Genomic DNA, 8,793 nt, shown 5'->3' with positions numbered 1-8,793 from the left:
AATCTGCTTTCACGCAGAAATGAAATAAACCTACCTGGGATTTTTATTTCCATCTAACTTTCTAGTCACATTTTCCTCCAGCATGCTCCTGTATAACCATGGGTTTGTTAGATCTGGCTTTCATTGGAGAATGCTTGAAAAGAATGAATTTAATATTTGAATGCATGTTGGGTGAGGAACTTTAACATCCTCTGCCAAAAGTGACTTGGTCACATCCCCATTGACTATGCTAGTGGCACTCTGAAGGACATAACTGTTAAATAGGGCCTTTTGGGATGTGAGTGAAATAATGCAAGAAAGTGACTTGGTTGTCACAGTCTTTACCATATTGATCCATGATTGCAAAAGTAAACGTGACCACTGCAGAGACTTTAAGACCACGAGAAATATGAATAAGTGTAGGACCCCTTGAGCCTCACATTACTCCAGATGTGGTCTCACCAGCACCTTGAGCAGTTGCAGGAAGGCTTCCTTACTCTTATATTCAACCCCCTTGAAATAAAGGCCACCATTCCATTAGCCTTCCTGATAACCTGCTACACTGGTTTGCTAGTTTTCTATGTTTCATGCACAAATCATTAAGTTCCTTTGTGTTGCAGCTTTCTATAGTTTTTCTCAATTTAAATAATATTTGGTTCTTTTTGTTTTGCCTTCCAAAATGAACAACTTCACGTTTTCCATGTGATATTGCATCGGCCACCTTTTTGACCATTTACTTAACCTATCAATGTCTCTGTAAATTGTTTCTGTCTTCCTCACAAACTGCCTTTGCACCTTTTGTATGGTCTGCAAATCCGGCTACAGTATGTCTGCTTCCTTCCTCCAAGTCATTAATGTTTATTGTAAGCAATTGTGGTCCTAGCATTGATCCCTGTGATACTTCCCTGGTCATAGGCACCAACCTGAAAAAGAATCCCTTATTCCCACCTGCTGTTTCCTGACCATTTGCTACACTCTCATTTCCACATAGAGGATGGTACCTTTTTTCAAAAAATTGCTCAAGGGACAAGAGTGTCAGTGGCTGGGCCAGCATTTATTGCCCATCCCTAGTTGCCCTTGAAAAGGTGATGGTGAATTTCATCCTTGAACAGCTGCAGTCCATGTGCTGTAGGTTAACCCATGATACCTAAGGGAGGGAATTCCAAGATTTTAATCCAACAATAGCAAAAGAATGACGATACATTTCCAAATCAGGATGATGAGTGTCTCGGAAGGGAACTTGCAGGTGGTGGTGTTCCCATGGATGTGCTACCCTTGTCCTTGGGTCATGGGTTTGGAAGATATTGCCTAAGGATCATTGTCTAATTTCTGCAGTGCATCTTGTAGATTGTACATACTGCTGTTACTGTGCATTGGTCATGGAGGGAGTGGATTTTTATGGATATTGGCTGCTTTGTCCTCCAAGTCTCTTGAGTGTTCTCATTGCTGTACTCTTTAAACAAGTGGAGAGTATTCCATTCACACTCCTTACTTGTACCTTGCAGGTGGTGGATATGCTTTGGGGAGTCACGAGGTCAGTTACCCGCTGCAGTATTTCATCTGACCTGCTCCTTTAGCTGCTGTGTTTATGTGATGAGTCCAGTTGAGTTTCTGGTCAAAGGTAACCCACACAATCTGGTTAGTGGGGGAATTCAGTGATGCTCATATCATTAAATATCAAAGGGTGGTGGTTAAATTGTCTCTTTTTGAAGATGATCATTGTCTGGCATTTGTGCGATGCGATTGTTACTTGCCCAAGCCTGGATATTGTCCAGATCTCGTTGCATTTAATATGAGCTGCTTCAGTGTCTCAGGAGTCACAAATGGTGCTAAACATTGTGCAATCATCAGTGAAGATTCCCACTTCTGACATTATGATGGAGGAAAGATCATTGATAAAGAGCTGAAGATGGTTGGGCCTAGGACACGACCCTGAGGAACTCCTGAAGAGATGTCCTGAAGCTGAGCTGCCTGACTTCCAACAACCACAACCAATTTTCTGCTGGGTATGACAATAACCAGCAGAGAATTCATCTCTGATACTCACTGATTCGAGTTTTGCTAGGGCTCCTTGACAACATACCCGGTCAAATACCATCTTGATGTCAAGGGCTATCTCTCTCACCTCACCTCTGGAGTTCAACGCTTCTGTCCATGTTTGAACAACAGCTGTAATGAGGGCAGGAGTTGAGTGGCCCTGGAGGCACCCAGACTGGTCGTCATTGAGCAGGTGCAGCCGAATTGCACCATTGACGCCTTCTGTCACTCTACTGATAATTAACTGTAGACTGATGGGATGGTAATTGGCCTGGGTTAGATTTGTCCTGCTTTTTGTGTACAGACATACCGAGGCAACTTCCCACTTTGTCGGGTAGATGCCAGCATTGTAACTGTACTGAAAGAACTTGGCTGGGGGTGTAGCAAGTTCTGAAGCACAAATCTTCAGTATTATTTCCAAAATGTTGTCAGGGACAATAGTACCCAGCACCTCCATCCATTTCGTAATGTCACATGGAACAAATCGAATTGACCAAGACTGCTATCCGTGATGTTGGAGATCATCGGAGGAGGCTGAGATGGATCATCCACTTGGCACTTCTGCCTGGAAATTGCTGCAAATGCTTTTGCCTTATCTTTTGCAGTGATGTATTGGGATCTTCCCTCATTGAAGATGTGGATATTTGTGGAGCCTCCTCACCCAGTGATTTGTTTAATTGTCCATCACCATTCAAAACTAGATGTAGAGGATTGCAGAGCTTAAATCTGATCCAATAGTTGTGGAATTGCTTAACTCTATTTAACACTTGCTGCCTACGTTGTTTAGCATGCAATTAATCCTGTTTGGTAGATTCACCAGGTTTATATCTCATTTTCAGGTACTACTCCTGGCATGCCTCCCTACCGTCTCCAGTGTTGATCCCCCGCTTGATCGTAATTGTTGAGTGGGGATGTCCCTGGCCATGAGATTATATAGAGTATGATTCTGCTGCTGTTGATGGCCCACAGCACCTCACGGATGCCCAGTCTTGAGTTGCTAGGTCTGTTCAAAGTCTGTCCCATTTAGCATGACAATAATGCTGCACTACACAATGGAGGTTATTCTCAATGTGAAGGCGAGACTTCATCTCTGCAAAGACTGTACGGTGGTCACTCTTACTGATACTGTCAATGACAGATGCATTTACAGCTGTCAGATTGGTAAGGATGAGAGCAAGTATGTTTTTCCCTCTTGTTGGTTCCCTCACCAACTGTTGCAGGCCCAGTCCAGCTGCTATGTCCTTTAGAATCTGACCAGTTTGATCAGTAGTACTGCTGCCGAGCCACTGTTGCAGTAAAAGAGGCTTGACGTTATTCAGGAGAAGGCAGTGTAACCTCACTGCAATTCATGTCATTAGGGTGAAGACTAGCCTCCTCCAGGCTGTAGCTTGTATGATCTACAGGATACACTGCTCACTGCTCTACTACACTAACATTGGCTGTGAAATTTATCACCTGGATGGATGGGCTTTGCCTCCACCCCACAAATTCACATATAGCTGTCCACTTCCATCCTGTTATTGCTGTTGGATCAAGATTCAGAAATTCCTGACCACTATGGGAAATCACCATGTTAATTTTTGTGTTTGTCCTTAGGATGTGGGTGTCACTGGCTCAGCCTGCATTTATTGCCCATCCCTAATCAACATTGTGAAGGTGGTACAGTCCATGTACTATAGGTTTACCCAAAGTTGTGTTTCGAAGGGAATTCCAGGATTTTGACCCAGCGACAAGTATAATTCCAAGTCAGGGTGCTGTGTTGGGTGGTAGTTGTGACCCATGTCTCTGCTGCTTTTGACCTTCTAAGTGTTTGAAGTTGTGGTTGGAAGATGTTGTCAAAGGAGCCTTGACAATTTGTTGCAGTGCTGTTTATAAATGGTACACACTGCTAATACTGTGATTCGGCGGAGAATGAAATGAATGCTTTTGGATGGGATGCTCATTAAGTGAGCTGCTTTGTCCTAGATGGCGTTGAGATTCTTGAGTATTGTTGGAACTGCATTCATCCAGGCAAGCCTTCTGTCACTTTCCTAATGTGTGCCTCGTAAACGGTACACAAGCACTGGGGACATGGGAACTGAACTACTTGCTGTAGAATTTCTAGCATCTACCTGTTCTTGTAGCCAGTGACTAGTCCAGTTCAGTTTCTGATGCTTCCCAGTAGTGATGCCAATGTCACTGAATTTAAAGGGGAAATGGTTTGATGAGTTTTTTTGGAGATGGTCATTACCTGGCACCTCACAGATGGAAATGTTACTTCTCACTTAACAGCTTAAGCCTGGATATCGTCCAAGTCTTGCTGCATATCAATGTGAAACAAGGGGAAGTGGTGGCACAGTGGTGATGTCACTGGCCTAGTAATTCAGAAGTCTAGACAAATGTTTTGCGGACATTTTAAATCCCACTCCAGCAGATTGTGAAATTTGGATTCAATAAAAATAAGCTGGTCTTATGGTAACCACTGTCAATTGTACTAATGTCCTTTGGAAGAACAATTGCCATCCTTACCTGGCCTGGCATACATGTGATTCCATAACCATAGTGATGTGGTTAACTTTTATCTGAAGTCTGGACAATAAATGCTAACCTAGCCAGCAATGCCTAGATTGAATGAAGCATAAGAAACCCTCAGTAGTTGGTAATCATTAAACATTGCCATTCCACCACTGTTGCCCATGTCTGGAATTCAATTCTTTTGTTTGCACTACGGTTGTAATGAGGTCAGGAAATTAATGACTCTGGTGGAACTGAAAGTGACTTCCAGGAAATAGGTTATTGCTGAGTAAGTGGCATTTTATATCACTGTCGATGACCCCTTCCATCACTTTGCTGATGATTGAAAATAGATTGAAAGTCCTGTAATGGGCTGGGATGACTAGGATGTCTCTGGGCACTAGTCTACATTTCTAGGTATATGCCAATGTTATGAGTATTCTGGAACAGCACGATTAGGGATGGGTCTACCTCTGGAGCACAAGTCTTCAGTATTATTTCCGAACGTTGTCAGAGTCTGTAGATTTTGAAGTATCTTGTGGTTTTAGCCATTACTTGATATTTGAAGTGAATGAACAGGTTGACGACTGGAATCCTTGATGCTGGGAACCTCAGGAGGTGGCTGAGATTGGATCATTCACTTGCCGCTTCTAGCTGAAGCCTGTTGCAAATGCTTTAGTCTTATCTTTTTTACTGATGTGCTGGATACCCATATGATTGAGGACAGAGACATTTACTATCGTTCCTCCAATCGCCCACCACCCTTCATGGCTAGATGTGGCAGAACTTAGATCTAGTCCATTGGCTGTGGGATAATTTAGCTCTGTCTATTATATGCTGCTTATGCTACTTGGCAAGTAATGTGGATCAGCAAACGATGGGCCCTGGCCCTTGGTTATGAATGCATTTCAATTACAACAGAAAATCAGGATTTCCAAAACTGTTCTCCAGGTGTATATTGATTCTTGGTGGGAAGTACTATGTGTGGTTTTTCCGGTTAAAGTAAATTAACTCAAGCAACAGTTCATTTGTATATTACAATCACATAATGATGAGAAAATTGAATACTGTATTTGATTAAAGTCTTATCTATGATAACTTTGGATACAAACTCGGTCCAAAATTTCTAACGTTGAGTGTTACACATTTTACATTTTCAGCTTTCTAAGTCTGTGAAATAAATCTGCTGTACCAGGCAATTGTTTTTCCATTTATCAATCTTAGCATGAACAATTCTATTTTCTAAAAAATAAACAAAACAGACAAAGTAATAAACACTAAAGTTCTTTATTACAGGTCAAACTGTACCTGCAGCTGGCTGGATATACAACAAGCATCTTAATAGGCAAGACACACAGGATAGTGTTTACTATTCAGATTCCAAAACACAGTTCCATATTGGAAAGAATGCTGCAAAATATACATTAGATGCAAGAAAGTCACTTCACAACAAGTTTTTTTTGACTTCACACTTTTTTTACTCCGTAGATCCTGCTAAATAAATGGAATGCATATCCTAGTCTGTTAAATGGACATGACTAAGACAGTTACACAGTTTGTTCAGTCATTGGTCCTCTCCAACCCAACAGGTACTAATTCACATTGGATCTTGATAAGCTAAAGTTATCATTTTAAATGAAATCATCAATTAGGTAATGTTTTAGTAAAATGCAATGCATGAGGTCAGAGTGACCAAAATATAATTTCACAGTTGTTAGTGCAACTTTGGGAAAATCATTTTAGCAAAGTTCTTCAAGTCTTATGTGATGTATAAGTGAGTCATCTTTAATCTAGGTTAGGCATCAGTCAGTCCAGCTATGATCATTGTGGAGTTAAAGTTATGTTTCTAAATTCATCTTATTTACAGCAGCCATTTGGACATTATCAGCATTACTAGAATCATTACATGTATGTAAGATCACAAGATAATTACAAGTAAGGAAGGCCAATGGGTCTATCTTGATTCATTTACCTTGACATTCCAACTGTCCACCGTTGTACATCAAACCTTTTCTTCAATCCTTAATCCATTTTGCCTGTAATGGGCCCATGTCGAAATTTGTTGCACCAATTGATAATTCTTTTTTGTCCTATTTCCTTATATCAGAGTTAAAATTAGCTAATATCATTTGAGATCATGTTCCTTTCTTATCCATAGAATATCCCTACAGTGTGGAAACAGGCAATTTGGCCCAACAAGTCAACACTGACTCACCAAAGAGCATCCCACTCTGGCTTACCCCCTGCCCTATCCCTGCATTTCTCATGGCTTATCCAGCTAACCTACACACTCCTGGACACCTTGGACAATTTAGCATGGCCAGTCCACCTAACCTGCACGTCTTTGGACTGCAGGAGGAAATCTATGCAGACATGGGAGAACGTGCAAAGTCTATGCAGACAGTCGCCTGAGGCTAAAATTAAACGCAGTCCTTGGCACTGTAAAGTAGCAGTGCTAGCCATTAAGCCACTATCTTACCCCGTTCTTCTAATACTCCAGCATAAAACAATATTGTGAATTAAATGCTCATATCCTGAAATATCTTATTTATCTTTATAAGATTACCACGCTGATTCTCGGCTGAGTATCTCCAATCTTTCCCAATAATTTAGAAGCTTTTACATCAATCTTGCTGCCCTTCTCTATACAGTCACCTGTGCTGAAACATGACTTTAATTTCTAGTCACTGAAACAGAATACAGTGCCCAAAGTATAAGTTCTGAGGAGTTCTGAAATGTTAACTCTGATTTCTCTTTACAGATGCTGCCAGACCTGCTGAGCTTTCCAGCAATTTCTGTTTTTGTTCCAAAGTGTAACCTAGCTGTCGAATGATGCATTTTCATCACCACCTCCTCTGATTTATAGTCTATTTTGACCATGGAATTCAGTCTCTGATTGGAATGGCGATTGCTGCTCTGAACCGGATGGACATGCTTATCAGATTTATTTAGATTCCTGGTCTTGTTTGGCTTAATTCTCAGCTGTTTTTACACAACTTGCTGAATTTTGACTACATTTCCTTATAAGCAGCATTTAATATGTTTCTGCATTAATCTCATCTACCATTGTCCCATACAATTGTATGGCGGATATTTCTGTGTATAATGCAGAAGTTGCAGGATCAGTTCATTCCAAAAAGGAAGAAAGATCCTAGGAGGAGGCATGGGTGGCCGTGGCTGACGAGGGAAGTTAAGAAACATATAAAGTTAAAAGAGAAAAAGAATAGCATAGCAAAGATAAGGGGGAAAACGGAGGACTGGGAAGCTTTTAAAGAGTAACAGAGGATTACTAAGAAGGAAATACGCAGAGAAAAAATGAGTTACGAAGGTAAACTGGCCAATAATATAAAGGAGGATAGTAAAAGTTTTTTTAGGTATGTGAAAAGCAAAAAAATGGTCAAGACTAAAATTGGGCCCTTGAAGACAGAAACAGGGGAATATATTATGGGGAACAAAGAAACGGCAGAAGAATTGAATTGGTACTTCAGATCTGAGTTCTCTGGGGAAGACACAAGCAATCTCCCTGAGGTAACAGTGGCTAAAGGACCTGAACTTAAGGGAATTTATATTTGACAGGAATTGGTGTTGGAGAGACTGTTAGGTCTGAAGGTTGATAAGTCCCCGAGGCCTGATGGTCTACATCCCAGGGTAGTGAAGGAGGTGGCTCGAGAAATCGTGGATGCGTTGGTGATTATTTTCCAGAGTTCGATAGATTCAGGATCAGTTCCTGCGGATTTGAGAGTGGCTAAGTTGTACCACTTTTTAAGAAAGGTGGGAGAGAGAAAGCAGGAAATTATAGACCAGTTAGTCTGACCTCAGTGGTCGGAAAGATGCTGGAGTCTATTATAAAGGATGAAATTACGACACATCTGGATAGTAGTAACAGGATATGAAGGGGAAATCATGCTTGACTAATCTTCTGGGATTTTTTGAGGATGTAATTCTGAAGATGGACGAGGGAGATCCAGTAGATGCAATATACCTGGACTTTCAGAAAGCTTTTGATAAAGTCCCACATAGGAGGTTAGTGAGCAAAATTAGGGCGCATGGTATTGGGGGCAAAGTACCAGCTTGGATTGAAAGTTGGTTGGCTGATAGGAAACAAAGAGTAGTGAAAAATGGCTACATTTCGGAATGGCAGGCAGTGACCAGTGCGGTACCGCAGGGATCAGTGCTGGGACCGCAGCTTTTTACAATATATGGTAATGATATAGAAGATGGTATTAGTAATAACATTAGCAAATTTGCTGATGATACTAAGCTGGGTGGCAGGGTGAAATGTGA

Source organism: Chiloscyllium plagiosum, chromosome 5 (assembly GCF_004010195.1).
Source record: "Chiloscyllium plagiosum isolate BGI_BamShark_2017 chromosome 5, ASM401019v2, whole genome shotgun sequence".
Taxonomy (NCBI): domain Eukaryota; kingdom Metazoa; phylum Chordata; class Chondrichthyes; order Orectolobiformes; family Hemiscylliidae; genus Chiloscyllium; species Chiloscyllium plagiosum.
This window is presented reverse-complemented; position numbering follows the sequence as displayed.